Here is a 22,500-nt window from a genome sequence, read left to right as displayed (position 1 = left end):
CAGACGAGATTGGGCTTGTCCAGGGTGGTGTGGCTGTAGGTATTGGTTTCTTAATGACCTACATCACTTATACATTTTAAAACCAGCATTGAAGGAAGCCAGAACAAGAGAGAAAAAAAAAAGTACTAACCAGGCCCGAACCTGCTTAGCTTTCAAGATCAGACAAGATTGGGCTTGTTCAGGGTGGTGTGGCTGTAGGTATTGGTTTCCTATTGACCTACATCTCTTATACATCTCAAAACCAGCATTGAAGGAGTCCGGAACAAGAGAGAAAAAAAAGGGCCTACAGCACCTGGTATTCCCAGGTGGTCTTGCATCCAAGTACTAACCAGCCCCGGCTCTGCTTAGCTTCCAAGATCAGACGAGATTGGGCTTGTTCAGGGTGGTGTGGCTGTAGGTATTGGTTTCCTATTGACCTACATCTCTTATACATCTAAAAACCAGCATTGAAGGAAGCCGGAACAAGAGAGAAAAAAAAAAAGGCCTACAGCACCTGGTATTCCCAGGTGGTCTCCCATCCAAGTACTAACCAGGCCCGTCCATGCTTAGCTTCCAAGATCAGACGAGATTGGGCTTGTTCAGGGTGGTGCGGCTGTAGGTATTGTTTTCCTATTGACCTACATCTCTTATACATCTAAAAACCAGCATTGAAGGAAGCCCGAACAAGAGAGAAGAAGAAAAGGCCTACAGCACCTGGTATTCCCAGGTGTCTCCCATCCAAGTACTAACCAGGCCCGGCTCTGCTTAGCTTCCAAGATCAGACGAGATTGGACTTGTTCAGGGTGGTGTGGCTGTAGGTATTGGATTCTTATTGACCTACATCTCTTATACATCTCAAAACCAGCATTGAAGGAGGCCGGAACAAGAGAGAAAAAAAATGCCTACAGCACCTGGTATTTCCAGGTGGTCCCCCATCCAAGTACTAACCAGGCCCGGCTCTGCTTAGCTTCCAAGATCAGACGAGATTGGGCTTGTCCAGGGTGGTGTGGCTGTAGGCGTTGGTTTCCTATTGACCTACATCTCTTATACATCTAAAAACCAGCATTGAAGGAGGCCGGAACAAGAGAGAAAAAAAAAGCCTACAGCCCCTGGTATTCCCAGGAGGTCTCCCATCCAAGTACTAACCAGGCCCAGCCCTGCTTAGCTTCCAAGATCAGACAAGATTGGGCTTGTTCAGGGTGGTGTGGCTGTAGGTATTGGTTTCCTATTGACCTACATCTCTTATACATCTCAAAACCAGCATTGAAGGAAGTCGGAACAAGAGAGAAAAAAAAAAGGGCCTACAGCACCTGGTATTCCCAGGTGGTCTTGCATCCAAGTACTAACCAGCCCCGGCTCTGCTTAGCTTCCAAGATCAGACGAGATTGGGCTTGTTCAGGGTGGTGCGGCTGTAGGTATTGTTTTCCTATTGACCTACATCTCTTATACATCTAAAAACCAGCATTGAAGGAAGCCCGAACAAGAGAGAAGAAGAAAAGGCCTACAGCACCTGGTATTCCCAGGTGGTCTCCCATCCAAGTACTAACCAGGCCCGGCTCTGCTTAGCTTCCAAGATCAGACGAGATTGGACTTGTTCAGGGTGGTGTGGCTGTAGGTATTGGTTTCTTATTGACCTACATCTCTTATACATCTCAAAACCAGCATTGATGGAGGCCGGAACAAGAGAGAAAAAAAATGTCTACAGCACCTGGTATTTCCAGGTGGTCTCCCATCCAAATACTAACCAGGCCCGGCTCTGCTTAGCTTCCAAGATCAGACGAGATTGGGCTTGTTCAGGGTGGTGTGGCTGTAGGTATTGGTTTCCTATTGACCTACATCTCTTATACATCTAAAAACCAGCATTAAAGGAAGCCGGAACAAGAGAGAAAAAAAAAAGGCCTACAGCACCTGGTATTCCCAGGTGGTCTCCCATCCAAGTACTAACCAGGCCCGTCCCTGCTTAGCTTCCAAGATCAGACGAGATTGGGCTTGTTCAGGGTGGTGCGGCTGTAGGTATTGTTTTCTTATTGACCTACATCTCTTATACATCTAAAAACCAGCATTGAAGGAAGCAAGAACAAGAGAGAAGAAAAAAAGGCCTACAGCACCTGGTATTCCCAGGTGGTGTCCCATCTAAGTACTAACCAGGCCCGGCTCTGCTTAGCTTCCAAGATCAGACGAAATTGGGCTTGTTCAGGGTGGTGTGGCTGTAGGTATTGGTTTCCTATTGACCTACATCTCTTATACATCTCAAAACCAGCATTGAAGGAGGCCGGAACAAGAGAGAAAAAAAAAAGCCTACAGCACCTGGTATTTCCAGGTGGTCTCCCATCCAAGTACTAACCAGGCCCAGCCCTGCTTAGCTTCCAAGATCAGACAAGATTGGGCTTGTTCAGGGTGGTGTGGCTGTAGGTATTGTTTTCTTTTTGACCTACATCTCTTATACATCTAAAAACAAGCATTGAAGGAAGCCGGAACAAGAGAGAAAAAAAAAAAGGCCTACAGCACCTGGTATTCCCAGGTGGTCTCCCAACCAAGTACTAACCAGGCCCGGCCCTGCTTAGCTTCCAAGATCAGACGAGATTGGGCTTGTCCAGGGTGGTGTGGCTGTAGGTATTGGTTTCCTAATGACCTACATCACTTATACATTTTAAAACCAGCATTGAAGGAAGCCAGAACAAGAGAGAAAAAAAAAAGTACTAACCAGGCCCTGACCTGCTTAGTTTTCAAGATCAGACGAGATTGGGCTCGTTCAGGGTGGTGTGGCTGTAGGTATTGGTTTCCTATTGACCTACATCTCTTATACATCTCAAAACCAGCATTGAAGGAGGCCGGAACAAGAGAGAAAAAAAAGGGCCTACAGCACCTGGTATTCCCAGGTGGTCTTGCATCCAAGTACTAACCAGCCCCGGCTCTGCTTAGCTTCCAAGATCAGACGAGATTGGGCTTGTTCAGGGTGGTGAGGCTGTAGGTATTGGTTTCCTATTGACCTACATCTCTTATACATCTAAAAACCAGCATTGAAGGAAGCCGGAACAAGAGAGAAAAAAAAAAGGCCTACAGCACCTGGTATTCCCAGGTGGTCTCCCATCCAAGTACTAACCAGGCCCGTCCCTGCTTAGCGTCCAAGATCAGACGAGATTGGGCTTGTTCAGGGTGGTGCGGCTGTAGGTATTGTTTTCCTATTGACCTACATCTCTTATACATCTAAAAACCAGCATTGAAGGAAGCCCGAACAAGAGAGAAGAAGAAAAGGCCTACAGCACCTGGTATTCCCAGGTGTCTCCCATCCAAGTACTAACCAGGCCCGGCTCTGCTTAGCTTCCAAGAGCAGACGAGATTGGACTTGTTCAGGGTGGTGTGGCTGTAGGTATTGGATTCTTATTGACCTACATCTCTTATACATCTCAAAACCAGCATTGAAGGAGGCCGGAACAAGAGAGAAAAAAAATGCCTACAGCACCTGGTATTTCCAGGTGGTCTCCCATCCAAGTACTAACCAGGCCCGGCTCTGCTTAGCTTCCAAGATCAGACGAGATTGGGCTTGTCCAGGGTGGTGTGGCTGTAGGTATTGGTTTCCTATTGACCTACATCTCTTATACATCTAAAAACCAGCATTGAAGGAGGCCGGAACAAGAGAGAAAAAAAAAAGCCTACAGCCCCTGGTATTTCCAGGAGGTCTCCCATCCAAGTACTAACCAGGCCCAGCCCTGCTTAGCTTCCAAGATCAGACAAGATTGGGCTTGTTCAGGGTGGTGTGGCTGTAGGTATTGGTTTCCTATTGACCTACATCTCTTATACATCTCAAAACCAGCATTGAAGGAAGTCGGAACAAGAGAGAAAAAAAAAAGGGCCTACAGCACCTGGTATTCCCAGGTGGTCTTGCATCCAAGTACTAACCAGCCCCGGCTCTGCTTAGCTTCCAAGATCAGACGAGATTGGGCTTGTTCAGGGTGGTGCGGCTGTAGGTATTGTTTTCCTATTGACCTACATCTCTTATACATCTAAAAACCAGCATTGAAGGAAGCCCGAACAAGAGAGAAGAAGAAAAGGCCTACAGCACCTGGTATTCCCAGGTGGTCTCCCATCCAAGTACTAACCAGGCCCGGCTCTGCTTAGCTTCCAAGATCAGACGAGATTGGACTTGTTCAGGGTGGTGTGGCTGTAGGTATTGGTTTCTTATTGACCTACATCTCTTATACATCTCAAAACCAGCATTGATGGAGGCCGGAACAAGAGAGAAAAAAAATGTCTACAGCACCTGGTATTTCCAGGTGGTCTCCCATCCAAATACTAACCAGGCCCGGCTCTGCTTAGCTTCCAAGATCAGACGAGATTGGGCTTGTTCAGGGTGGTGTGGCTGTAGGTATTGGTTTCCTATTGACCTACATCTCTTATACATCTAAAAACCAGCATTGAAGGAAGCCGGAACAAGAGAGAAAAAAAAAAGGCCTACAGCACCTGGTATTCCCAGGTGGTCTCCCATCCAAGTACTAACCAGGCCCGTCCCTGCTTAGCTTCCAAGATCAGACGAGATTGGGCTTGTTCAGGGTGGTGCGGCTGTAGGTATTGTTTTCTTATTGACCTACATCTCTTATACATCTAAAAACCAGCATTGAAGGAAGCAAGAACAAGAGAGAAGAAAAAAAGGCCTACAGCACCTGGTATTCCCAGGTGGTCTCCCATCTAAGTACTAACCAGGCCCGGCTCTGCTTAGCTTCCAAGATCAGACGAAATTGGGCTTGTTCAGGGTGGTGTGGCTGTAGGTATTGGTTTCCTATTGACCTACATCTCTTATACATCTCAAAACCAGCATTGAAGGAGGCCGGAACAAGAGAGAAAAAAAAAAGCCTACAGCACCTGGTATTTCCAGGTGGTCTCCCATCCAAGTACTAACCAGGCCCAGCCCTGCTTAGCTTCCAAGATCAGACAAGATTGGGCTTGTTCAGGGTGGTGTGGCTGTAGGTATTGTTTTCTTTTTGACCTACATCTCTTATACATCTAAAAACAAGCATTGAAGGAAGCCGGAACAAGAGAGAAAAAAAAAAAGGCCTACAGCACCTGGTATTCCCAGGTGGTCTCCCATCCAAGTACTAACCAGGCCCAGCCCTGCTTAGCTTCCAAGATCAGACGAGATTGGGCTTGTCCAGGGTGGTGTGGCTGTAGGTATTGGTTTCCTAATGACCTACATCACTTATACATTTTAAAACCAGCATTGAAGGAAGCCAGAACAAGAGAGAAAAAAAAAAGTACTAACCAGGCCCTGACCTGCTTAGTTTTCAAGATCAGACGAGATTGGGCTTGTTCAGGGTGGTGTGGCTGTAGGTTTTGGTTTCCTATTGACCTACATCTCTTATACATCTAAAAACCAGCATTAAAGGAAGCCGGAACAAGAGAGAAAAAAAACAGGCCTACAGCACCTGGTATTCCCAGGTGGTCTCCCATCCAAGTACTAACCAGGCCCGTCCCTGCTTAGCTTCCAAGATCAGACGAGATTGGGCTTGTTCAGGGTGGTGCGGCTGTAGGTATTGTTTTCCTATTGACCTACATCTCTTATACATCTAAAAACCAGCATTGAAGGAAGCCAGAACAAGAGAGAAGAAGAAAAGGCCTACAGCACCTGGTATTCCCAGGTGGTCTCCCATTCAAGTACTAACCAGGCCCGGTTCTGCTTAGCTTCCAAGATCAGACGAGATTGGACTTGTTCAGGGTGGTGTGGCTGTAGGTATTGGTATCTTATTGACCTACATCTCTTATACATCTCAAAACCAGCATTGAAGGAGGCCGGAACAAGAGAGAAAAAAAATGCCTACAGCACCTGGTATTTCCAGGTGGTCTCCCATCCAAGTACTAACCAGGCCCGGCTCTGCTTAGCTTCCAAGATCAGACGAGATTGGGCTTGTTCAGGGTGGTGTGGCTGTAGGTATTGGTTTCCTATTGACCTACATCTCTTATACATCTAAAAACCAGCATTGAAGGAAGCCGGAACAAGAGAGAAAAAAAAAAGGCCTACAGCACCTGGTATTCCCAGGTGGTCTCCCATCCAAGTACTAACCAGGCCCGTCCCTGCTTAGCTTCCAAGATCAGACGAGATTGGGCTTGTTCAGGGTGGTGCGGCTGTAGGTATTGTTTTCCTATTGACCTACATCTCTTATACATCTAAAAACCAGCATTGAAGGAAGCAAGAACAAGAGAGAAGAAAAAAAGGCCTACAGCACCTGGTATTCCCAGGTGGTCTCCCATCTAAGTACTAACCAGGCCCGGCTCTGCTTAGCTTCCAAGATCAGACGAGATTGGGCTTGTTCAGGGTGGTGTGGCTGTAGGTATTGGTTTCCTATTGACCTACATCTCTTATACATCTCAAAATTAGCATTGAAGGAGGCCGGAACAAGAGAGAAAAAAAAAAGCCTACAGCACCTGGTATTTCCAGGTGGTCTCCCATCCAAGTACTAACCAGGCCCAGCCCTGCTTAGCTTCCAAGATCAGATGAGATTGGGCTTGTTCAGGGTGGTGTGGCTGTAGGTATTGTTTTCTTTTTGACCTACATCTCTTATACATCTAAAAACAAGCATTGAAGGAAGCCGGAACAAGAGAGAAAAAAAAAAAGGCCTACAGCACCTGGTATTCCCAGGTGGTCTCCCATCCAAGTACTAACCAGGCGCAGCCCTGCTTAGCTTCCAAGATCAGATGAGATTGGCTTGTCCAGGGTGGTGTGGCTGTAGGTATTGGTTTCCTAATGACCTACATCACTTATACATTTTAAAACCAGCATTGAAGGAAGCCAGAACAAGAGAGAAAAAAAAAAGTACTAACCAGGCCCTGACCTGCTTAGTTTTCAAGATCAGACGAGATTGGCTTGTTCAGGGTGGTGTGGCTGTAGGTATTGGTTTCCTATTGACCTACATCTCTTATACATCTCAAAACCAGCATTGAAGGAGGCCGGAACAAGAGAGAAAAAAAAAAGCCTACAGCATCTGGTATTTCCAGGTGGTCTCCCATCCAAGTACTAACCAGGCCCAGTCCTGCTTAGCTTTCAAGATCAGATGAGATTGGGCTTGTTCAGGGTGGTGTGGCTGTAGGTATTGGTTTCCTATTGACCTATATCTCTTATACATCTCAAAACCAGCATTGAAGGAGGCCGGAACAAGAGAGAAAAAAAAAAGCCTACTGCACCTGGTATTTCCAGGTGGTCTCCTATCCAAGTACTAACCAGGCCCAGCCCTGCTTAGCTTCCAAGATCAGACGAGATTGGGCTTGTTCAGGGTGGTGTGGCTGTAGGTATTGGTTTCTTATTGACCTACATCTCTTATAGATCTCAAAACCAGCATTGAAGAAAGTCGGAACAAGAGAGAAAAAAAAAGGGCTACAGCACCTGGTATTCCCAGGTGGTCTCACATCCAAGTACTAACCAGGCCTGGCTCTGCTTAGCTTTCCAAGATCAGGCTTGTTCAGGGTGGTGTGGCTGTAGGTATTGTTTTCCTATTGACCTACATCTCTTATACATCTAAAAACCAGCATTGAAGGAAGCCGGAACAAGAGAGAAAAAAAAAAGGCCTACAGCACCTGGTATTCCCAGGTGGTCTCCCATCCAAGTACTAACCAGGCCCGGCCCTGCTTAGCTTCCAAGATCAGACGAGATTGGGCTTGTTCAGGGTGGTGTGGCTGTAGGTATTGGTTTCCTATTGACCTACATCTCTTATACATCTCAAAACCAGCATTGAAGGAAGCCGGAACAAGAGAGAAAAAAAAAAGGCCTAAAGCACCTGGTATTCCCAGGTGGTCCTCCCATCAAAGTACTAACCAGGTCCGGCCCTGCTTAGCTTCCAAGATCAACGAGATTGGGCATGTTCAGAGATGTGTATCTGTAGGTATTGGTTTAGTATTGACCTACATCTCTTATAATCTCAAAACCAGCATTGAAGGAAGCCGGAACAAGAGAGAAAAAAAAAGGCCTACAGCACCTGGTATTCCCAGGTGGTCTCCCATCCAAGTACTAACCAGTCCCGGCCCTTCTTAGCGTCCAAGATCAGATGAGATAGAGCTTGTTCAGGGTGGTGTGGCTGTAGGTATTGTTTTCCTATTGACCTACATCTCTTATACATCTAGAAACCAGCATTGAAGGAAGCCGGAACAAGAGAGAAGAAAAAAAGGCCTACAGCACCTGGTATTCCCAGGTGGTCTCCCATCCAAGTACTAACCAGGCCCGGCTCTGCTTAGCTTCCAAGATCAGGCTTGTTCAGGGTGGTGCGGCTGTAGGTATTGGTTTCTTATTGACCTACATCTCTTATACATCTCAAAACCAGCATTGAAGGAGGCCGGAACAAGAGAAAAAAAAAAAAGCCTACAGCAACTGGTATTTCCAGGTGGTCTCCCATCCAAGTACTAACCAGGCCCAGCCCTGCTTAGCTTCCAAGATCAGACGAGATTGGGCTTGTTCAGGGTGTGTGGCTGTAGGTATTGTTTTTCTATTGACCTACATCTCTTATACATCTAAAAACAAGCATTGAAGGAAGCCGGACAAGAGAGAAAAAAAAAAAGCCTACAGCACCTGGTATTCCCAGGTGGTCTCCCATCCAAGTACTAACCAGGCCCGGCCCTGCTTAGCTTCCAAGATCAGACGAGATTGGGCTTGTCCAGGGTGGTGTGGCTGTAGGTATTGGTTTTCTAATAACCTACATCACTTATACATTTTAAAACCAGCATTGAAGGAAGCCAGAACAAGAGAGAAAAAAAAAAGTACTAACCAGGCCCGGACCTGCTTAGCTTTCAAGATCAGACGAGATTGGGCTTGTTCAGGGTGGTGTGGCTGTAGGTATTGGTTTCCTATTGACCTATATCTCTTATACATCTCAAACCAGCATTGAAGGAGGCCGGAACAAGAGAGAAAAAAAAAAAGCCTACTGCACCTGGTATTTCCAGGTGGTCTCCCATCCAAGTACTAACCAGGCCCAGCCCTGCTTAGCTTCCAAGATCAGACGAGATTGGGCTTGTTCAGGGTGGTGTGGCTGTAGGTATTGGTTTCTTATTGACCTACATCTCTTATAGATCTCAAAACCAGCATTGAAGAAAGTCGGAACAAGAGAGAAAAAAAAAGGGCCTACAGCACCTGGTATTCCCAGGTGGTCTCACATCCAAGTACTAACCAGGCCTGGCTCTGCTTAGCTTCCAAGATCAGACGAGATTGGGCTTGTTCAGGGTGGTGTGGCTGTAGGTATTGTTTTCCTATTGACCTACATCTCTTATACATCTAGAAACCAGCATTGAAGGAAGCCGGAACAAGAGAGAAGAAAAAAAGGCCTACAGCACCTGGTATTCCCAGGTGGTCTCCCATCAAAGTACTAACCAGGTCCGGCCCTGCTTAGCTTCCAAGATCAAACGAGATTGGGCTTGTTCAGAGATGTGTATCTGTAGGTATTGGTTTAGTATTGACCTACATCTCTTATAATCTCAAAACCAGCATTGAAGGAAGCCGGAACAAGAGAGAAAAAAAAAGGCCTACAGCACCTGGTATTCCCAGGTGGTCTCCCATCCAAGTACTAACCAGTCCCGGCCCTTCTTAGCGTCCAAGATCAGATGAGATAGAGCTTGGTCAGGGTGGTGTGACTGAAGGTATTGTTTTCCTATTGACCTACATCTCTTATACATCTAGAAACCAGCATTGAAGGAAGCCGGAACAAGAGAGAAGAAAAAAAGGCCTACAGCACCTGGTATTCCCAGGTGGTCTCCCATCCAAGTACTAACCAGGCCCGGCTCTGCTTAGCTTCCAAGATCAGGCTTGTTCAGGGTGGTGTGGCTGTAGGTATTGGTTTCTTATTGACCTACATCTCTTATACATCTCAAAACCAGCATTGAAGGAGGCCGGAACAAGAGAAAAAAAAAAAAGCCTACAGCAACTGGTATTTCCAGGTGGTCTCCCATCCAAGTACTAACCAGGCCCAGCCCTGCTTAGCTTCCAAGATCAGACGAGATTGGGCTTGTTCAGGGTGGTGTGGCTGTTGGTATTGTTTTCCTATTGACCTACATCTCTTATACATCTAAAAACAAGCATTGAAGGAAGCCGGAACAAGAGAGAAAAAAAAAAAGGGGTACAGCACCTGGTATTCCCAGGTGGTCTCCCATCCAAGTACTAACCAGGCCCGGCCCTGCTTAGCTTCCAAGATCAGACGAGATTGGGCTTGTCCAGGGTGGTGTGGCTGTAGGTATTGGTTTTCTAATAACCTACATCACTTATACATTTTAAAACCAGCATTGAAGGAAGCCAGAACAAGAGAGAAAAAAAAAAGTACTAACCAGGCCCGGACCTGCTTAGCTTTCAAGATCAGACGAGATTGGGCTTGTTCAGGGTGGTGTGGCTGTAGGTATTGGTTTCCTATTGACCTACATCTCTTATACATCTCAAAACCAGCATTGAAGGAGGTCGGAACAAGAGAGAAAAAAAAAAGCCTACAGCACCTGGTATTTCCAGGTGGTCTCTCATCCAAGTACTAACCAGGCCCAGCCCTGCTTAGCTTCCAAGATCAGACGAGATTGGGCATGTTCAGAGATGTGTATCTGTAGGGATTGGTTTAGTATTGACCTACATCTCTTATAATCTCAAAACCAGCATTGAAGGAAGCCGGAACAAGAGAGAAAAAAAAAGGCCTACAGCACCTGGTATTCCCAGGTGGTCTCCCATCCAAGTACTAACCAGTCCTGGCCCTTCTTAGCGTCCAAGATCAGATGAGATAGAGCTTGTTCAGGGTGGTGTGGCTGTAGGTATTGTTTTCCTATTGACCTACATCTCTTATACATCTAGAAACCAGCATTGAAGGAAGCCGGAACAAGAGAGAAGAAAAAAAGGCCTACAGCACCTGGTATTCCCAGGTGGTCTCCCATCCAAGTACTAACCAGGCAAGGCTCTGCTTAGCTTCCAAGATCAGGCTTGTTCAGGGTGGTGCGGCTGTAGGTATTGGTTTCTTATTGACCTACATCTCTTATACATCTCAAAACCAGCATTGAAGGAGGCCGGAACAAGAGAAAAAAAAAAAAGCCTACAGCAACTGGTATTTCCAGGTGGTCTCCCATCCAAGTACTAACCAGGCCCAGCCCTGCTTAGCTTCCAAGATCAGACGAGATTGGGCTTGTTCAGGGTGGTGTGGCTGTAGGTATTGTTTTTCTGTTGACCTACATCTCTTATACATCTAAAAACAAGCATTGAAGGAAGCCGGAACAAGAGAGAAAAAAAAAAAGCCTACAGCACCTGGTATTCCCAGGTGGTCTCCCATCCAAGTACTAACCAGGCCCGGCCCCGCTTAGCTTCCAAGATCAGACGAGATTGGGCTTGTCCAGGGTGGTGTGGCTGTAGGTATTGGTTTTCTAATAACCTACATCACTTATACATTTTAAAACCAGCATTGAAGGAAGCCAGAACAAGAGAGAAAAAAAAAAGTACTAACCAGGCCCAGACCTGCTTAGCTTTCAAGATCAGACGAGATTGGGCTTGTTCAGGGTGGTGTGGCTGTAGGTATTGGTTTCCTATTGACCTATATCTCTTATACATCTCAAAACCAGCATTGAAGGAGGCCGGAACAAGAGAGAAAAAAAAAAAGCCTACTGCACCTGGTATTTCCAGGTGGTCTCCCATCCAAGTACTAACCAGGCCCAGCCCTGCTTAGCTTCCAAGATCAGACGAGATTGGGCTTGTTCAGGGTGGTGTGGCTGTAGGTATTGGTTTCTTATTGACCTACATCTCTTATAGATCTCAAAACCAGCATTGAAGAAAGTCGGAACAAGAGAGAAAAAAAAAGGGCCTACAGCACCTGGTATTCCCAGGTGGTCTCACATCCAAGTACTAACCAGGCCTGGCTCTGCTTAGCTTCCAAGATCAGACGAGATTGGGCTTGTTCAGGGTGGTGTGGCTGTAGGTATTGTGTTCCTATTGACCTACATCTCTTATACATCTAAAAACCAGCATTGAAGGAAGCCAGAACAAGAGAGAAAAAAAAAAGGCCTACAGCACCTGGTATTCCCAGGTGGTCTCCCATCCAAGTACTAACCAGGCCCGGCCCTGCTTAGCTTCCAAGATCAGACGAGATTGGGCTTGTTCAGGGTGGTGTGGCTGTAGGTATTGGTTTCCTATTGACCTACATCTCTTATACATCTCAAAACCAGCATTGAAGGAAGCCGGAACAAGAGAGAAAAAAAAAAGGCCTAAAGCACCTGGTATTCCCAGGTGGTCTCCCATCAAAGTACTAACCAGGTCCGGCCCTGCTTAGCTTCCAAGATCAAACGAGATTGGGCTTGTTCAGAGATGTGTATCTGTAGGTATTGGTTTAGTATTGACCTACATCTCTCATAATCTCAAAACCAGCATTGAAGGAAGCCGGAACAAGAGAGAAAAAAAAAGGCCTACAGCACCTGGTATTCCCAGGTGGTCTCCCATCCAAGTACTAACCAGTCCCGGCCCTTCTTAGCGTCCAAGATCAGATGAGATAGAGCTTGTTCAGGGTGGTGTGGCTGTAGGTATTGTTTTCTTATTGACCTACATCTCTTATACATCTAGAAACCAGCATTGAAGGAAGCCGGAACAAGAGAGAAGAAAAAAAGGCCTACAGCACCTGGTATTCCCAGGTGGTCTCCCATCCAAGTACTAACCAGGCCCGGCTCTGCTTAGCTTCCAAGATCAGGCTTGTTCAGGGTGGTGTGGCTGTAGGTATTGGTTTCTTATTGACCTACATCTCTTATACATCTCAAAACCAGCATTGAAGGAGGCCGGAACAAGAGAAAAAAAAAAAAGCCTACAGCACCTGGTATTTCCAGGTGGTCTCCCATCCAAGTACTAACCAGGCCCAGCCCTGCTTAGCTTCCAAGATCAGACGAGATTGGGCTTGTTCAGGGTGGTGTGGCTGTAGGTATTGTTTTCCTATTGACCTACATCTCTTATACATCTAAAAACAAGCATTGAAGGAAGCCGGAACAAGAGAGAAAAAAAAAAAGGCCTACAGCACCTGGTATTCCCAGGTGGTCTCCCATCCAAGTACTAACCAGGCCCGGCCCTGCTTAGCTTCCAAGATCAGACGAGATTGGGCTTGTCCAGGGTGGTGTGGCTGTAGGTATTGGTTTTCTAATAACCTACATCACTTATACATTTTAAAACCAGCATTGAAGGAAGCCAGAACAAGAGAGAAAAAAAAAAGTACTAACCAGGCCCGGACCTGCTTAGCTTTCAAGATCAGACGAGATTGGGCTTGTTCAGGGTGGTGTGGCTGTAGGTATTGGTTTCCTATTGACCTATATCTCTTATACATCTCAAAACCAGCATTGAAGGAGGCCGGAACAAGAGAGAAAAAAAAAAAGCCTACTGCACCTGGTATTTCCAGGTGGTCTCCCATCCAAGTACTAACCAGGCCCAGCCCTGCTTAGCTTCCAAGATCAGACGAGATTGGGCTTGTTCAGGGTGGTGTGGCTGTAGGTATTGGTTTCTTATTGACCTACATCTCTTATAGATCTCAAAACCAGCATTGAAGAAAGTCGGAACAAGAGAGAAAAAAAAAGGGCCTACAGCACCTGGTATTCCCAGGTGGTCTCACATCCAAGTACTAACCAGGCCTGGCTCTGCTTAGCTTCCAAGATCAGACGAGATTGGGCTTGTTCAGGGTGGTGTGGCTGTAGGTATTGTATTCCTATTGACCTACATCTCTTATACATCTAAAAACCAGCATTGAAGGAAGCCAGAACAAGAGAGAAAAAAAAAAGGCCTACAGCACCTGGTATTCCCAGGTGGTCTCCCATCCAAGTACTAACCAGGCCCGGCCCTGCTTAGCTTCCAAGATCAGACGAGATTGGGCTTGTTCAGGGTGGTGTGGCTGTAGGTATTGGTTTCCTATTGACCTACATCTCTTATACATCTCAAAACCAGCATTGAAGGAAGCCGGAACAAGAGAGAAAAAAAAAAGGCCTAAAGCACCTGGTATTCCCAGGTGGTCTCCCATCAAAGTACTAACCAGGTCCGGCCCTGCTTAGCTTCCAAGATCAAACGAGATTGGGCTTGTTCAGAGATGTGTATCTGTAGGTATTGGTTTAGTATTGACCTACATCTCTCATAATCTCAAAACCAGCATTGAAGGAAGCCGGAACAAGAGAGAAAAAAAAAGGCCTACAGCACCTGGTATTCCCAGGTGGTCTCCCATCCAAGTACTAACCAGTCCCGGCCCTTCTTAGCGTCCAAGATCAGATGAGATAGAGCTTGTTCAGGGTGGTGTGGCTGTAGGTATTGTTTTCTTATTGACCTACATCTCTTATACATCTAGAAACCAGCATTGAAGGAAGCCGGAACAAGAGAGAAGAAAAAAAGGCCTACAGCACCTGGTATTCCCAGGTGGTCTCCCATCCAAGTACTAACCAGGCCCAGCTCTGCTTAGCTTCCAAGATCAGGCTTGTTCAGGGTGGTGTGGCTGTAGGTATTGGTTTCTTATTGACCTACATCTCTTATACATCTCAAAACCAGCATTGAAGGAAGCCGGAACAAGAGAGAAAAAAAAAAAGGCCTACAGCACCTGGTATTCCCAGGTGGTCTCCCATCCAAGTACTAACCAGGCCCGGCCCTGCTTAGCTTCCAAGATCAGACGAGATTGGGCTTGTCCAGGGTGGTGTGGCTGTAGGTATTGGTTTTCTAATAACCTACATCACTTATACATTTTAAAACCAGCATTGAAGGAAGCCAGAACAAGAGAGAAAAAAAAAAGTACTAACCAGGCCCGGACCTGCTTAGCTTTCAAGATCAGACGAGATTGGGCTTGTTCAGGGTGGTGTGGCTGTAGGTATTGGTTTCCTATTGACCTATATCTCTTATACATCTCAAAACCAGCATTGAAGGAGGCCGGAACAAGAGAGAAAAAAAAAAAGCCTACTGCACCTGGTATTTCCAGGTGGTCTCCCATCCAAGTACTAACCAGGCCCAGCCCTGCTTAGCTTCCAAGATCAGACGAGATTGGGGTTGTTCAGGGTGGTGTGGCTGTAGGTATTGGTTTCTTATTGACCTACATCTCTTATAGATCTCAAAACCAGCATTGAAGAAAGTCGGAACAAGAGAGAAAAAAAAAGGGCCTACAGCACCTGGTATTCCCAGGTGGTCTCACATCCAAGTACTAACCAGGCCTGGCTCTGCTTAGCTTCCAAGATCAGACGAGATTGGGCTTGTTCAGGGTGGTGTGGCTGTAGGTATTGTTTTCCTATTGACCTACATCTCTTATACATCTAGAAACCAGCATTGAAGGAAGCCGGAACAAGAGAGAAGAAAAAAAGGCCTACAGCACCTGGTATTCCCAGGTGGTCTCCCATCAAAGTACTAACCAGGTCCGGCCCTGCTTAGCTTCCAAGATCAAACGAGATTGGGCTTGTTCAGAGATGTGTATCTGTAGGTATTGGTTTAGTATTGACCTACATCTCTTATAATCTCAAAACCAGCATTGAAGGAAGCCGGAACAAGAGAGAAAAAAAAAGGCCTACAGCACCTGGTATTCCCAGGTGGTCTCCCATCCAAGTACTAACCAGTCCCGGCCCTTCTTAGCGTCCAAGATCAGATGAGATAGAGCTTGGTCAGGGTGGTGTGACTGAAGGTATTGTTTTCCTATTGACCTACATCTCTTATACATCTAGAAACCAGCATTGAAGGAAGCCGGAACAAGAGAGAAGAAAAAAAGGCCTACAGCACCTGGTATTCCCAGGTGGTCTCCCATCCAAGTACTAACCAGGCCCGGCTCTGCTTAGCTTCCAAGATCAGGCTTGTTCAGGGTGGTGTGGCTGTAGGTATTGGTTTCTTATTGACCTACATCTCTTATACATCTCAAAACCAGCATTGAAGGAGGCCGGAACAAGAGAAAAAAAAAAAAGCCTACAGCAACTGGTATTTCCAGGTGGTCTCCCATCCAAGTACTAACCAGGCCCAGCCCTGCTTAGCTTCCAAGATCAGACGAGATTGGGCTTGTTCAGGGTGGTGTGGCTGTTGGTATTGTTTTCCTATTGACCTACATCTCTTATACATCTAAAAACAAGCATTGAAGGAAGCCGGAACAAGAGAGAAAAAAAAAAAGGGGTACAGCACCTGGTATTCCCAGGTGGTCTCCCATCCAAGTACTAACCAGGCCCGGCCCTGCTTAGCTTCCAAGATCAGACGAGATTGGGCTTGTCCAGGGTGGTGTGGCTGTAGGTATTGGTTTTCTAATAACCTACATCACTTATACATTTTAAAACCAGCATTGAAGGAAGCCAGAACAAGAGAGAAAAAAAAAAGTACTAACCAGGCCCGGACCTGCTTAGCTTTCAAGATCAGACGAGATTGGGCTTGTTCAGGGTGGTGTGGCTGTAGGTATTGGTTTCCTATTGACCTACATCTCTTATACATCTCAAAACCAGCATTGAAGGAGGTCGGAACAAGAGAGAAAAAAAAAAGCCTACAGCACCTGGTATTTCCAGGTGGTCTCTCATCCAAGTACTAACCAGGCCCAGCCCTGCTTAGCTTCCAAGATCAGACGAGATTGGGCATGTTCAGAGATGTGTATCTGTAGGGATTGGTTTAGTATTGACCTACATCTCTTATAATCTCAAAACCAGCATTGAAGGAAGCCGGAACAAGAGAGAAAAAAAAAGGCCTACAGCACCTGGTATTCCCAGGTGGTCTCCCATCCAAGTACTAACCAGTCCTGGCCCTTCTTAGCGTCCAAGATCAGATGAGATAGAGCTTGTTCAGGGTGGTGTGGCTGTAGGTATTGTTTTCCTATTGACCTACATCTCTTATACATCTAGAAACCAGCATTGAAGGAAGCCGGAACAAGAGAGAAGAAAAAAAGGCCTACAGCACCTGGTATTCCCAGGTGGTCTCCCATCCAAGTACTAACCAGGCAAGGCTCTGCTTAGCTTCCAAGATCAGGCTTGTTCAGGGTGGTGCGGCTGTAGGTATTGGTTTCTTATTGACCTACATCTCTTATACATCTCAAAACCAGCATTGAAGGAGGCCGGAACAAGAGAAAAAAAAAAAAGCCTACAGCAACTGGTATTTCCAGGTGGTCTCCCATCCAAGTACTAACCAGGCCCAGCCCTGCTTAGCTTCCAAGATCAGACGAGATTGGGCTTGTTCAGGGTGGTGTGGCTGTAGGTATTGTTTTTCTGTTGACCTACATCTCTTATACATCTAAAAACAAGCATTGAAGGAAGCCGGAACAAGAGAGAAAAAAAAAAAGCCTACAGCACCTGGTATTCCCAGGTGGTCTCCCATCCAAGTACTAACCAGGCCCGGCCCCGCTTAGCTTCCAAGATCAGACGAGATTGGGCTTGTCCAGGGTGGTGTGGCTGTAGGTATTGGTTTTCTAATAACCTACATCACTTATACATTTTAAAACCAGCATTGAAGGAAGCCAGAACAAGAGAGAAAAAAAAAAGTACTAACCAGGCCCAGACCTGCTTAGCTTTCAAGATCAGACGAGATTGGGCTTGTTCAGGGTGGTGTGGCTGTAGGTATTGGTTTCCTATTGACCTATATCTCTTATACATCTCAAAACCAGCATTGAAGGAGGCCGGAACAAGAGAGAAAAAAAAAAAGCCTACTGCACCTGGTATTTCCAGGTGGTCTCCCATCCAAGTACTAACCAGGCCCAGCCCTGCTTAGCTTCCAAGATCAGACGAGATTGGGCTTGTTCAGGGTGGTGTGGCTGTAGGTATTGGTTTCTTATTGACCTACATCTCTTATAGATCTCAAAACCAGCATTGAAGAAAGTCGGAACAAGAGAGAAAAAAAAAGGGCCTACAGCACCTGGTATTCCCAGGTGGTCTCACATCCAAGTACTAACCAGGCCTGGCTCTGCTTAGCTTCCAAGATCAGACGAGATTGGGCTTGTTCAGGGTGGTGTGGCTGTAGGTATTGTGTTCCTATTGACCTACATCTCTTATACATCTAAAAACCAGCATTGAAGGAAGCCAGAACAAGAGAGAAAAAAAAAAGGCCTACAGCACCTGGTATTCCCAGGTGGTCTCCCATCCAAGTACTAACCAGGCCCGGCCCTGCTTAGCTTCCAAGATCAGACGAGATTGGGCTTGTTCAGGGTGGTGTGGCTGTAGGTATTGGTTTCCTATTGACCTACATCTCTTATACATCTCAAAACCAGCATTGAAGGAAGCCGGAACAAGAGAGAAAAAAAAAAGGCCTAAAGCACCTGGTATTCCCAGGTGGTCTCCCATCAAAGTACTAACCAGGTCCGGCCCTGCTTAGCTTCCAAGATCAAACGAGATTGGGCTTGTTCAGAGATGTGTATCTGTAGGTATTGGTTTAGTATTGACCTACATCTCTCATAATCTCAAAACCAGCATTGAAGGAAGCCGGAACAAGAGAGAAAAAAAAAGGCCTACAGCACCTGGTATTCCCAGGTGGTCTCCCATCCAAGTACTAACCAGTCCCGGCCCTTCTTAGCGTCCAAGATCAGATGAGATAGAGCTTGTTCAGGGTGGTGTGGCTGTAGGTATTGTTTTCTTATTGACCTACATCTCTTATACATCTAGAAACCAGCATTGAAGGAAGCCGGAACAAGAGAGAAGAAAAAAAGGCCTACAGCACCTGGTATTCCCAGGTGGTCTCCCATCCAAGTACTAACCAGGCCCGGCTCTGCTTAGCTTCCAAGATCAGGCTTGTTCAGGGTGGTGTGGCTGTAGGTATTGGTTTCTTATTGACCTACATCTCTTATACATCTCAAAACCAGCATTGAAGGAGGCCGGAACAAGAGAAAAAAAAAAAAGCCTACAGCACCTGGTATTTCCAGGTGGTCTCCCATCCAAGTACTAACCAGGCCCAGCCCTGCTTAGCTTCCAAGATCAGACGAGATTGGGCTTGTTCAGGGTGGTGTGGCTGTAGGTATTGTTTTCCTATTGACCTACATCTCTTATACATCTAAAAACAAGCATTGAAGGAAGCCGGAACAAGAGAGAAAAAAAAAAAGGCCTACAGCACCTGGTATTCCCAGGTGGTCTCCCATCCAAGTACTAACCAGGCCCGGCCCTGCTTAGCTTCCAAGATCAGACGAGATTGGGCTTGTCCAGGGTGGTGTGGCTGTAGGTATTGGTTTTCTAATAACCTACATCACTTATACATTTTAAAACCAGCATTGAAGGAAGCCAGAACAAGAGAGAAAAAAAAAAGTACTAACCAGGCCCGGACCTGCTTAGCTTTCAAGATCAGACGAGATTGGGCTTGTTCAGGGTGGTGTGGCTGTAGGTATTGGTTTCCTATTGACCTATATCTCTTATACATCTCAAAACCAGCATTGAAGGAGGCCGGAACAAGAGAGAAAAAAAAAAAGCCTACTGCACCTGGTATTTCCAGGTGGTCTCCCATCCAAGTACTAACCAGGCCCAGCCCTGCTTAGCTTCCAAGATCAGACGAGATTGGGCTTGTTCAGGGTGGTGTGGCTGTAGGTATTGGTTTCTTATTGACCTACATCTCTTATAGATCTCAAAACCAGCATTGAAGAAAGTCGGAACAAGAGAGAAAAAAAAAGGGCCTACAGCACCTGGTATTCCCAGGTGGTCTCACATCCAAGTACTAACCAGGCCTGGCTCTGCTTAGCTTCCAAGATCAGACGAGATTGGGCTTGTTCAGGGTGGTGTGGCTGTAGGTATTGTATTCCTATTGACCTACATCTCTTATACATCTAAAAACCAGCATTGAAGGAAGCCAGAACAAGAGAGAAAAAAAAAAGGCCTACAGCACCTGGTATTCCCAGGTGGTCTCCCATCCAAGTACTAACCAGGCCCGGCCCTGCTTAGCTTCCAAGATCAGACGAGATTGGGCTTGTTCAGGGTGGTGTGGCTGTAGGTATTGGTTTCCTATTGACCTACATCTCTTATACATCTCAAAACCAGCATTGAAGGAAGCCGGAACAAGAGAGAAAAAAAAAAGGCCTAAAGCACCTGGTATTCCCAGGTGGTCTCCCATCAAAGTACTAACCAGGTCCGGCCCTGCTTAGCTTCCAAGATCAAACGAGATTGGGCTTGTTCAGAGATGTGTATCTGTAGGTATTGGTTTAGTATTGACCTACATCTCTCATAATCTCAAAACCAGCATTGAAGGAAGCCGGAACAAGAGAGAAAAAAAAAGGCCTACAGCACCTGGTATTCCCAGGTGGTCTCCCATCCAAGTACTAACCAGTCCCGGCCCTTCTTAGCGTCCAAGATCAGATGAGATAGAGCTTGTTCAGGGTGGTGTGGCTGTAGGTATTGTTTTCTTATTGACCTACATCTCTTATACATCTAGAAACCAGCATTGAAGGAAGCCGGAACAAGAGAGAAGAAAAAAAGGCCTACAGCACCTGGTATTCCCAGGTGGTCTCCCATCCAAGTACTAACCAGGCCCGGCTCTGCTTAGCTTCCAAGATCAGGCTTGTTCAGGGTGGTGTGGCTGTAGGTATTGGTTTCTTATTGACCTACATCTCTTATACATCTCAAAACCAGCATTGAAGGAAGCCGGAACAAGAGAGAAAAAAAAAAAGGCCTACAGCACCTGGTATTCCCAGGTGGTCTCCCATCCAAGTACTAACCAGGCCCGGCCCTGCTTAGCTTCCAAGATCAGACGAGATTGGGCTTGTCCAGGGTGGTGTGGCTGTAGGTATTGGTTTTCTAATAACCTACATCACTTATACATTTTAAAACCAGCATTGAAGGAAGCCAGAACAAGAGAGAAAAAAAAAGTACTAACCAGGCCCGGACCTGCTTAGCTTTCAAGATCAGACGAGATTGGGCTTGTTCAGGGTGGTGTGGCTGTAGGTATTGGTTTCCTATTGACCTACATCTCTTATACATCTCAAAACCAGCATTGAAGGAGGTCGGAACAAGAGAGAAAAAAAAAAGCCTACAGCACCTGGTATTTCCAGGTGGTCTCCCATCCAAGTACTAACCAGGCCCAGCCCTGCTTAGCTTCCAAGATCAGACGAGATTGGGCTTGTTCAGGGTGGTGTGGCTGTAGGTATTGGTTTCCTATTGACCTACATCTCTTATACATCTCAAAACCAGCATTGAAGGAAGTCGGAACAAGAGAGAAAAAAAAAAGGGCCTACAGCACCTGGTATTCCCAGGTGGTCTCGCATCCAAGTACTAACCAGGCCCGGCTCTGCTTAGCTTCCAAGATCAGGCTTGTTCAGGGTGGTGTCGCTGTAGGTATTGGTTTCCTATTGACCTACATCTCTTATACATCTAAAAACAAGCATTGAAGGAAGCCGGAACAAGAGAGAAAAAAAAAAAGCCTACAGCACCTAGTATTCCCAGGTGGTCTCCCATCCAAGTACTAACCAGGCCTGGCCCTGCTTAGCTTCCAAGATTAAACAAGATTGGGCTTGTTTAGAAATGTGTAGCTGTAGGTTTTGGTTTCCTATTGACCTACATCTCTTATAATCTCAAAACCAGCATTGAAGGAAGCCGGAACAAGAGAGAAAAAAAAAAGGCCTACAGCACCTGGTATTCCCAGGTGGTCTCCCATCCAAGTACTAACCAGGCCCGTCCCTGCTTAGCTTCCAAGATCAGACGAGATTGGGCTTGTTCAGGGTGGTGTGGCTGTAGGCATTGTTTTCTTATTGACCTACATCTCTTATACATCTAGAAACCAGCATTGAAGGAAGCCGGAACAAGAGAGAAAAAAAAAAGTACTAACCAGGCCCGGACCTGCTTAGCTTTCAAGATCAGACGAGATTGGGCTTGTTCAGGGTGGTGTGGCTGTAGGTATTGGTTTCCTATTGACCTATATCTCTTATACATCTCAAAACCAGCATTGAAGGAGGCCGGAACAAGAGAGAAAAAAAAAAGCCTACTGCACCCGGTATTTCCAGGTGGTCTCCCATCCAAGTACTAACCAGGCCCAGCCCTGCTTAGCTTCCAAGATCAGACGAGATTGGGCTTGTTCAGGGTGGTGTGGCTGTAGGTATTGGTTTCTTATTGACCTACATCTCTTATAGATCTCAAAACCAGCATTGAAGAAAGTCGGAACAAGAGAGAAAAAAAAAGGGCCTACAGCACCTGGTATTCCCAGGTGGTCTCACATCCAAGTACTAACCAGGCCTGGCTCTGCTTAGCTTCCAAGATCAGACGAGATTGGGCTTGTTCAGGGTGGTGTGGCTGTAGGTATTATTTTCCTATTGACCTACATTTCTTATACATCTAAAAACCAGCATTGAAGGAAGCCGGAACAAGAGAGAAAAAAAAAAGGCCTACAGCACCTGGTATTCCCAGGTGGTCTCCCATCCAAGTACTAACCAGGCCCGGCCCTGCTTAGCTTCCAAGATCAGACGAGATTGGGCTTGTTCAGGGTGGTGTGGCTGTAGGTATTGGTTTCCTATTGACCTACATCTCTTATACATCTCAAAACCAGCATTGAAGGAAGCCGGAACAAGAGAGAAAAAAAAAAGGCCTAAAGCACCTGGTATTCCCAGGTGGTCTCCCATCAAAGTACTAACCAGGTCCGGCCCTGCTTAGCTTCCAAGATCAAACGAGATTGGGCTTGTTCAGAGATGT

The 22,500-nt window shown here is 46.3% G+C and overlaps 30 non-coding genes and 68 pseudogenes across 30 annotated transcripts; all 98 read right to left on the bottom strand.

Moving 5' to 3' along the window:
* Positions 1-41, bottom strand: part of LOC142118736 (5S ribosomal RNA) — a 119-nt pseudogene extending 78 nt beyond the window's left edge.
* A 239-nt stretch (positions 42-280) lies between these two features.
* On the bottom strand, positions 281-399 carry LOC142118846 (5S ribosomal RNA; annotated as a pseudogene).
* Positions 400-481: 82 nt separating this feature from the next.
* On the bottom strand, positions 482-600 carry LOC142118635 (5S ribosomal RNA; annotated as a pseudogene).
* Positions 601-681: 81 nt separating this feature from the next.
* Positions 682-799, bottom strand: LOC142118776 (5S ribosomal RNA; annotated as a pseudogene).
* A 79-nt stretch (positions 800-878) lies between these two features.
* Positions 879-997, bottom strand: LOC142118610 (5S ribosomal RNA). Its single transcript, XR_012683140.1, has one exon. It is a non-coding gene; the product is annotated as a 5S ribosomal RNA (ribosomal RNA).
* Positions 998-1,076: 79 nt separating this feature from the next.
* LOC142118606 (5S ribosomal RNA) lies at positions 1,077-1,195 on the bottom strand. Its single transcript, XR_012683136.1, has one exon. It is a non-coding gene; the product is annotated as a 5S ribosomal RNA (ribosomal RNA).
* Positions 1,196-1,277: 82 nt separating this feature from the next.
* LOC142118882 (5S ribosomal RNA) lies at positions 1,278-1,396 on the bottom strand (annotated as a pseudogene).
* Positions 1,397-1,477: 81 nt separating this feature from the next.
* LOC142118618 (5S ribosomal RNA) lies at positions 1,478-1,596 on the bottom strand. The gene has a single exon (XR_012683147.1). It is a non-coding gene; the product is annotated as a 5S ribosomal RNA (ribosomal RNA).
* A 79-nt stretch (positions 1,597-1,675) lies between these two features.
* Positions 1,676-1,794, bottom strand: LOC142118684 (5S ribosomal RNA; annotated as a pseudogene).
* An 81-nt stretch (positions 1,795-1,875) lies between these two features.
* On the bottom strand, positions 1,876-1,994 carry LOC142118577 (5S ribosomal RNA). Its single transcript, XR_012683110.1, has one exon. It is a non-coding gene; the product is annotated as a 5S ribosomal RNA (ribosomal RNA).
* An 81-nt stretch (positions 1,995-2,075) lies between these two features.
* On the bottom strand, positions 2,076-2,194 carry LOC142118692 (5S ribosomal RNA; annotated as a pseudogene).
* An 80-nt stretch (positions 2,195-2,274) lies between these two features.
* Positions 2,275-2,393, bottom strand: LOC142118625 (5S ribosomal RNA; annotated as a pseudogene).
* Positions 2,394-2,475: 82 nt separating this feature from the next.
* On the bottom strand, positions 2,476-2,594 carry LOC142118912 (5S ribosomal RNA). Its single transcript, XR_012683179.1, has one exon. It is a non-coding gene; the product is annotated as a 5S ribosomal RNA (ribosomal RNA).
* Positions 2,595-2,833: 239 nt separating this feature from the next.
* On the bottom strand, positions 2,834-2,952 carry LOC142118879 (5S ribosomal RNA; annotated as a pseudogene).
* An 81-nt stretch (positions 2,953-3,033) lies between these two features.
* Positions 3,034-3,152, bottom strand: LOC142118609 (5S ribosomal RNA). Its single transcript, XR_012683139.1, has one exon. It is a non-coding gene; the product is annotated as a 5S ribosomal RNA (ribosomal RNA).
* An 81-nt stretch (positions 3,153-3,233) lies between these two features.
* Positions 3,234-3,351, bottom strand: LOC142118845 (5S ribosomal RNA; annotated as a pseudogene).
* Positions 3,352-3,430: 79 nt separating this feature from the next.
* LOC142118664 (5S ribosomal RNA) lies at positions 3,431-3,549 on the bottom strand (annotated as a pseudogene).
* An 80-nt stretch (positions 3,550-3,629) lies between these two features.
* Positions 3,630-3,748, bottom strand: LOC142118686 (5S ribosomal RNA; annotated as a pseudogene).
* An 82-nt stretch (positions 3,749-3,830) lies between these two features.
* LOC142118881 (5S ribosomal RNA) lies at positions 3,831-3,949 on the bottom strand (annotated as a pseudogene).
* An 81-nt stretch (positions 3,950-4,030) lies between these two features.
* LOC142118617 (5S ribosomal RNA) lies at positions 4,031-4,149 on the bottom strand. The gene has a single exon (XR_012683146.1). It is a non-coding gene; the product is annotated as a 5S ribosomal RNA (ribosomal RNA).
* Positions 4,150-4,228: 79 nt separating this feature from the next.
* LOC142118683 (5S ribosomal RNA) lies at positions 4,229-4,347 on the bottom strand (annotated as a pseudogene).
* Positions 4,348-4,428: 81 nt separating this feature from the next.
* On the bottom strand, positions 4,429-4,547 carry LOC142118576 (5S ribosomal RNA). Its single transcript, XR_012683108.1, has one exon. It is a non-coding gene; the product is annotated as a 5S ribosomal RNA (ribosomal RNA).
* An 81-nt stretch (positions 4,548-4,628) lies between these two features.
* LOC142118639 (5S ribosomal RNA) lies at positions 4,629-4,747 on the bottom strand (annotated as a pseudogene).
* An 80-nt stretch (positions 4,748-4,827) lies between these two features.
* On the bottom strand, positions 4,828-4,946 carry LOC142118624 (5S ribosomal RNA; annotated as a pseudogene).
* Positions 4,947-5,028: 82 nt separating this feature from the next.
* Positions 5,029-5,147, bottom strand: LOC142118931 (5S ribosomal RNA). The gene has a single exon (XR_012683181.1). It is a non-coding gene; the product is annotated as a 5S ribosomal RNA (ribosomal RNA).
* A 240-nt stretch (positions 5,148-5,387) lies between these two features.
* Positions 5,388-5,506, bottom strand: LOC142118575 (5S ribosomal RNA). The gene has a single exon (XR_012683107.1). It is a non-coding gene; the product is annotated as a 5S ribosomal RNA (ribosomal RNA).
* Positions 5,507-5,587: 81 nt separating this feature from the next.
* On the bottom strand, positions 5,588-5,706 carry LOC142118733 (5S ribosomal RNA; annotated as a pseudogene).
* A 79-nt stretch (positions 5,707-5,785) lies between these two features.
* LOC142118663 (5S ribosomal RNA) lies at positions 5,786-5,904 on the bottom strand (annotated as a pseudogene).
* Positions 5,905-5,985: 81 nt separating this feature from the next.
* Positions 5,986-6,104, bottom strand: LOC142118574 (5S ribosomal RNA). Its single transcript, XR_012683106.1, has one exon. It is a non-coding gene; the product is annotated as a 5S ribosomal RNA (ribosomal RNA).
* An 81-nt stretch (positions 6,105-6,185) lies between these two features.
* Positions 6,186-6,304, bottom strand: LOC142118591 (5S ribosomal RNA). The gene has a single exon (XR_012683123.1). It is a non-coding gene; the product is annotated as a 5S ribosomal RNA (ribosomal RNA).
* An 80-nt stretch (positions 6,305-6,384) lies between these two features.
* Positions 6,385-6,503, bottom strand: LOC142118967 (5S ribosomal RNA). Its single transcript, XR_012683187.1, has one exon. It is a non-coding gene; the product is annotated as a 5S ribosomal RNA (ribosomal RNA).
* Positions 6,504-6,585: 82 nt separating this feature from the next.
* Positions 6,586-6,703, bottom strand: LOC142118707 (5S ribosomal RNA; annotated as a pseudogene).
* A 238-nt stretch (positions 6,704-6,941) lies between these two features.
* LOC142118757 (5S ribosomal RNA) lies at positions 6,942-7,060 on the bottom strand (annotated as a pseudogene).
* Positions 7,061-7,140: 80 nt separating this feature from the next.
* On the bottom strand, positions 7,141-7,259 carry LOC142118711 (5S ribosomal RNA; annotated as a pseudogene).
* A 271-nt stretch (positions 7,260-7,530) lies between these two features.
* Positions 7,531-7,649, bottom strand: LOC142118694 (5S ribosomal RNA). Its single transcript, XR_012683157.1, has one exon. It is a non-coding gene; the product is annotated as a 5S ribosomal RNA (ribosomal RNA).
* A 279-nt stretch (positions 7,650-7,928) lies between these two features.
* Positions 7,929-8,047, bottom strand: LOC142118815 (5S ribosomal RNA; annotated as a pseudogene).
* An 81-nt stretch (positions 8,048-8,128) lies between these two features.
* Positions 8,129-8,237, bottom strand: LOC142118939 (5S ribosomal RNA; annotated as a pseudogene).
* An 80-nt stretch (positions 8,238-8,317) lies between these two features.
* Positions 8,318-8,435, bottom strand: LOC142118837 (5S ribosomal RNA; annotated as a pseudogene).
* An 80-nt stretch (positions 8,436-8,515) lies between these two features.
* Positions 8,516-8,634, bottom strand: LOC142118816 (5S ribosomal RNA). Its single transcript, XR_012683169.1, has one exon. It is a non-coding gene; the product is annotated as a 5S ribosomal RNA (ribosomal RNA).
* A 239-nt stretch (positions 8,635-8,873) lies between these two features.
* LOC142118634 (5S ribosomal RNA) lies at positions 8,874-8,992 on the bottom strand (annotated as a pseudogene).
* An 81-nt stretch (positions 8,993-9,073) lies between these two features.
* On the bottom strand, positions 9,074-9,192 carry LOC142118755 (5S ribosomal RNA; annotated as a pseudogene).
* An 81-nt stretch (positions 9,193-9,273) lies between these two features.
* LOC142118832 (5S ribosomal RNA) lies at positions 9,274-9,392 on the bottom strand (annotated as a pseudogene).
* A 79-nt stretch (positions 9,393-9,471) lies between these two features.
* On the bottom strand, positions 9,472-9,590 carry LOC142118903 (5S ribosomal RNA; annotated as a pseudogene).
* Positions 9,591-9,671: 81 nt separating this feature from the next.
* LOC142118893 (5S ribosomal RNA) lies at positions 9,672-9,780 on the bottom strand (annotated as a pseudogene).
* Positions 9,781-9,860: 80 nt separating this feature from the next.
* Positions 9,861-9,979, bottom strand: LOC142118719 (5S ribosomal RNA; annotated as a pseudogene).
* An 82-nt stretch (positions 9,980-10,061) lies between these two features.
* On the bottom strand, positions 10,062-10,180 carry LOC142118655 (5S ribosomal RNA; annotated as a pseudogene).
* Positions 10,181-10,419: 239 nt separating this feature from the next.
* Positions 10,420-10,538, bottom strand: LOC142118874 (5S ribosomal RNA; annotated as a pseudogene).
* A 79-nt stretch (positions 10,539-10,617) lies between these two features.
* On the bottom strand, positions 10,618-10,736 carry LOC142118872 (5S ribosomal RNA; annotated as a pseudogene).
* Positions 10,737-11,006: 270 nt separating this feature from the next.
* On the bottom strand, positions 11,007-11,125 carry LOC142118673 (5S ribosomal RNA; annotated as a pseudogene).
* Positions 11,126-11,206: 81 nt separating this feature from the next.
* LOC142118966 (5S ribosomal RNA) lies at positions 11,207-11,325 on the bottom strand. Its single transcript, XR_012683186.1, has one exon. It is a non-coding gene; the product is annotated as a 5S ribosomal RNA (ribosomal RNA).
* A 240-nt stretch (positions 11,326-11,565) lies between these two features.
* LOC142118633 (5S ribosomal RNA) lies at positions 11,566-11,684 on the bottom strand (annotated as a pseudogene).
* Positions 11,685-11,765: 81 nt separating this feature from the next.
* On the bottom strand, positions 11,766-11,884 carry LOC142118753 (5S ribosomal RNA; annotated as a pseudogene).
* Positions 11,885-11,965: 81 nt separating this feature from the next.
* Positions 11,966-12,084, bottom strand: LOC142118680 (5S ribosomal RNA). Its single transcript, XR_012683155.1, has one exon. It is a non-coding gene; the product is annotated as a 5S ribosomal RNA (ribosomal RNA).
* Positions 12,085-12,165: 81 nt separating this feature from the next.
* On the bottom strand, positions 12,166-12,284 carry LOC142118920 (5S ribosomal RNA; annotated as a pseudogene).
* A 79-nt stretch (positions 12,285-12,363) lies between these two features.
* Positions 12,364-12,482, bottom strand: LOC142118813 (5S ribosomal RNA; annotated as a pseudogene).
* An 81-nt stretch (positions 12,483-12,563) lies between these two features.
* LOC142118892 (5S ribosomal RNA) lies at positions 12,564-12,672 on the bottom strand (annotated as a pseudogene).
* Positions 12,673-12,752: 80 nt separating this feature from the next.
* LOC142118569 (5S ribosomal RNA) lies at positions 12,753-12,871 on the bottom strand. Its single transcript, XR_012683102.1, has one exon. It is a non-coding gene; the product is annotated as a 5S ribosomal RNA (ribosomal RNA).
* Positions 12,872-12,953: 82 nt separating this feature from the next.
* On the bottom strand, positions 12,954-13,072 carry LOC142118790 (5S ribosomal RNA). The gene has a single exon (XR_012683166.1). It is a non-coding gene; the product is annotated as a 5S ribosomal RNA (ribosomal RNA).
* A 240-nt stretch (positions 13,073-13,312) lies between these two features.
* On the bottom strand, positions 13,313-13,431 carry LOC142118631 (5S ribosomal RNA; annotated as a pseudogene).
* Positions 13,432-13,512: 81 nt separating this feature from the next.
* Positions 13,513-13,631, bottom strand: LOC142118752 (5S ribosomal RNA; annotated as a pseudogene).
* Positions 13,632-13,712: 81 nt separating this feature from the next.
* LOC142118668 (5S ribosomal RNA) lies at positions 13,713-13,831 on the bottom strand. The gene has a single exon (XR_012683154.1). It is a non-coding gene; the product is annotated as a 5S ribosomal RNA (ribosomal RNA).
* An 81-nt stretch (positions 13,832-13,912) lies between these two features.
* On the bottom strand, positions 13,913-14,031 carry LOC142118919 (5S ribosomal RNA; annotated as a pseudogene).
* Positions 14,032-14,110: 79 nt separating this feature from the next.
* On the bottom strand, positions 14,111-14,229 carry LOC142118812 (5S ribosomal RNA; annotated as a pseudogene).
* Positions 14,230-14,310: 81 nt separating this feature from the next.
* LOC142118875 (5S ribosomal RNA) lies at positions 14,311-14,419 on the bottom strand (annotated as a pseudogene).
* Positions 14,420-14,501: 82 nt separating this feature from the next.
* LOC142118778 (5S ribosomal RNA) lies at positions 14,502-14,620 on the bottom strand. Its single transcript, XR_012683165.1, has one exon. It is a non-coding gene; the product is annotated as a 5S ribosomal RNA (ribosomal RNA).
* Positions 14,621-14,860: 240 nt separating this feature from the next.
* LOC142118657 (5S ribosomal RNA) lies at positions 14,861-14,979 on the bottom strand (annotated as a pseudogene).
* An 81-nt stretch (positions 14,980-15,060) lies between these two features.
* On the bottom strand, positions 15,061-15,179 carry LOC142118751 (5S ribosomal RNA; annotated as a pseudogene).
* Positions 15,180-15,260: 81 nt separating this feature from the next.
* On the bottom strand, positions 15,261-15,379 carry LOC142118831 (5S ribosomal RNA; annotated as a pseudogene).
* Positions 15,380-15,458: 79 nt separating this feature from the next.
* Positions 15,459-15,577, bottom strand: LOC142118901 (5S ribosomal RNA; annotated as a pseudogene).
* Positions 15,578-15,658: 81 nt separating this feature from the next.
* On the bottom strand, positions 15,659-15,767 carry LOC142118890 (5S ribosomal RNA; annotated as a pseudogene).
* An 80-nt stretch (positions 15,768-15,847) lies between these two features.
* On the bottom strand, positions 15,848-15,966 carry LOC142118717 (5S ribosomal RNA; annotated as a pseudogene).
* Positions 15,967-16,048: 82 nt separating this feature from the next.
* LOC142118654 (5S ribosomal RNA) lies at positions 16,049-16,167 on the bottom strand (annotated as a pseudogene).
* Positions 16,168-16,406: 239 nt separating this feature from the next.
* LOC142118873 (5S ribosomal RNA) lies at positions 16,407-16,525 on the bottom strand (annotated as a pseudogene).
* Positions 16,526-16,604: 79 nt separating this feature from the next.
* Positions 16,605-16,723, bottom strand: LOC142118871 (5S ribosomal RNA; annotated as a pseudogene).
* A 270-nt stretch (positions 16,724-16,993) lies between these two features.
* On the bottom strand, positions 16,994-17,112 carry LOC142118672 (5S ribosomal RNA; annotated as a pseudogene).
* Positions 17,113-17,193: 81 nt separating this feature from the next.
* Positions 17,194-17,312, bottom strand: LOC142118962 (5S ribosomal RNA). Its single transcript, XR_012683185.1, has one exon. It is a non-coding gene; the product is annotated as a 5S ribosomal RNA (ribosomal RNA).
* Positions 17,313-17,552: 240 nt separating this feature from the next.
* Positions 17,553-17,671, bottom strand: LOC142118630 (5S ribosomal RNA; annotated as a pseudogene).
* An 81-nt stretch (positions 17,672-17,752) lies between these two features.
* LOC142118750 (5S ribosomal RNA) lies at positions 17,753-17,871 on the bottom strand (annotated as a pseudogene).
* An 81-nt stretch (positions 17,872-17,952) lies between these two features.
* On the bottom strand, positions 17,953-18,071 carry LOC142118656 (5S ribosomal RNA). Its single transcript, XR_012683153.1, has one exon. It is a non-coding gene; the product is annotated as a 5S ribosomal RNA (ribosomal RNA).
* Positions 18,072-18,152: 81 nt separating this feature from the next.
* LOC142118918 (5S ribosomal RNA) lies at positions 18,153-18,271 on the bottom strand (annotated as a pseudogene).
* A 79-nt stretch (positions 18,272-18,350) lies between these two features.
* Positions 18,351-18,469, bottom strand: LOC142118811 (5S ribosomal RNA; annotated as a pseudogene).
* An 81-nt stretch (positions 18,470-18,550) lies between these two features.
* Positions 18,551-18,659, bottom strand: LOC142118889 (5S ribosomal RNA; annotated as a pseudogene).
* An 80-nt stretch (positions 18,660-18,739) lies between these two features.
* On the bottom strand, positions 18,740-18,858 carry LOC142118568 (5S ribosomal RNA). The gene has a single exon (XR_012683101.1). It is a non-coding gene; the product is annotated as a 5S ribosomal RNA (ribosomal RNA).
* Positions 18,859-18,940: 82 nt separating this feature from the next.
* On the bottom strand, positions 18,941-19,059 carry LOC142118766 (5S ribosomal RNA). Its single transcript, XR_012683164.1, has one exon. It is a non-coding gene; the product is annotated as a 5S ribosomal RNA (ribosomal RNA).
* Positions 19,060-19,299: 240 nt separating this feature from the next.
* On the bottom strand, positions 19,300-19,418 carry LOC142118629 (5S ribosomal RNA; annotated as a pseudogene).
* An 81-nt stretch (positions 19,419-19,499) lies between these two features.
* Positions 19,500-19,618, bottom strand: LOC142118749 (5S ribosomal RNA; annotated as a pseudogene).
* An 81-nt stretch (positions 19,619-19,699) lies between these two features.
* On the bottom strand, positions 19,700-19,818 carry LOC142118644 (5S ribosomal RNA). The gene has a single exon (XR_012683152.1). It is a non-coding gene; the product is annotated as a 5S ribosomal RNA (ribosomal RNA).
* Positions 19,819-19,899: 81 nt separating this feature from the next.
* On the bottom strand, positions 19,900-20,018 carry LOC142118917 (5S ribosomal RNA; annotated as a pseudogene).
* Positions 20,019-20,097: 79 nt separating this feature from the next.
* On the bottom strand, positions 20,098-20,216 carry LOC142118810 (5S ribosomal RNA; annotated as a pseudogene).
* Positions 20,217-20,297: 81 nt separating this feature from the next.
* On the bottom strand, positions 20,298-20,406 carry LOC142118887 (5S ribosomal RNA; annotated as a pseudogene).
* An 82-nt stretch (positions 20,407-20,488) lies between these two features.
* LOC142118754 (5S ribosomal RNA) lies at positions 20,489-20,607 on the bottom strand. Its single transcript, XR_012683163.1, has one exon. It is a non-coding gene; the product is annotated as a 5S ribosomal RNA (ribosomal RNA).
* A 238-nt stretch (positions 20,608-20,845) lies between these two features.
* LOC142118567 (5S ribosomal RNA) lies at positions 20,846-20,964 on the bottom strand. Its single transcript, XR_012683100.1, has one exon. It is a non-coding gene; the product is annotated as a 5S ribosomal RNA (ribosomal RNA).
* Positions 20,965-21,236: 272 nt separating this feature from the next.
* On the bottom strand, positions 21,237-21,355 carry LOC142118963 (5S ribosomal RNA; annotated as a pseudogene).
* Positions 21,356-21,435: 80 nt separating this feature from the next.
* Positions 21,436-21,554, bottom strand: LOC142118687 (5S ribosomal RNA). The gene has a single exon (XR_012683156.1). It is a non-coding gene; the product is annotated as a 5S ribosomal RNA (ribosomal RNA).
* Positions 21,555-21,793: 239 nt separating this feature from the next.
* On the bottom strand, positions 21,794-21,912 carry LOC142118651 (5S ribosomal RNA; annotated as a pseudogene).
* An 81-nt stretch (positions 21,913-21,993) lies between these two features.
* Positions 21,994-22,112, bottom strand: LOC142118747 (5S ribosomal RNA; annotated as a pseudogene).
* Positions 22,113-22,193: 81 nt separating this feature from the next.
* LOC142118632 (5S ribosomal RNA) lies at positions 22,194-22,312 on the bottom strand. The gene has a single exon (XR_012683151.1). It is a non-coding gene; the product is annotated as a 5S ribosomal RNA (ribosomal RNA).
* Positions 22,313-22,393: 81 nt separating this feature from the next.
* LOC142118916 (5S ribosomal RNA) overlaps positions 22,394-22,500 on the bottom strand; it is a 119-nt pseudogene continuing 12 nt past the window's right edge.

This window comes from Mixophyes fleayi, unplaced genomic scaffold (genome assembly GCF_038048845.1).
Source record: "Mixophyes fleayi isolate aMixFle1 unplaced genomic scaffold, aMixFle1.hap1 Scaffold_1765, whole genome shotgun sequence".
NCBI lineage: Eukaryota > Metazoa > Chordata > Amphibia > Anura > Limnodynastidae > Mixophyes > Mixophyes fleayi.
The sequence above is the reverse complement of the archived record's forward strand: the minus strand, read 5'-3'. Positions and strand labels throughout refer to the sequence as shown.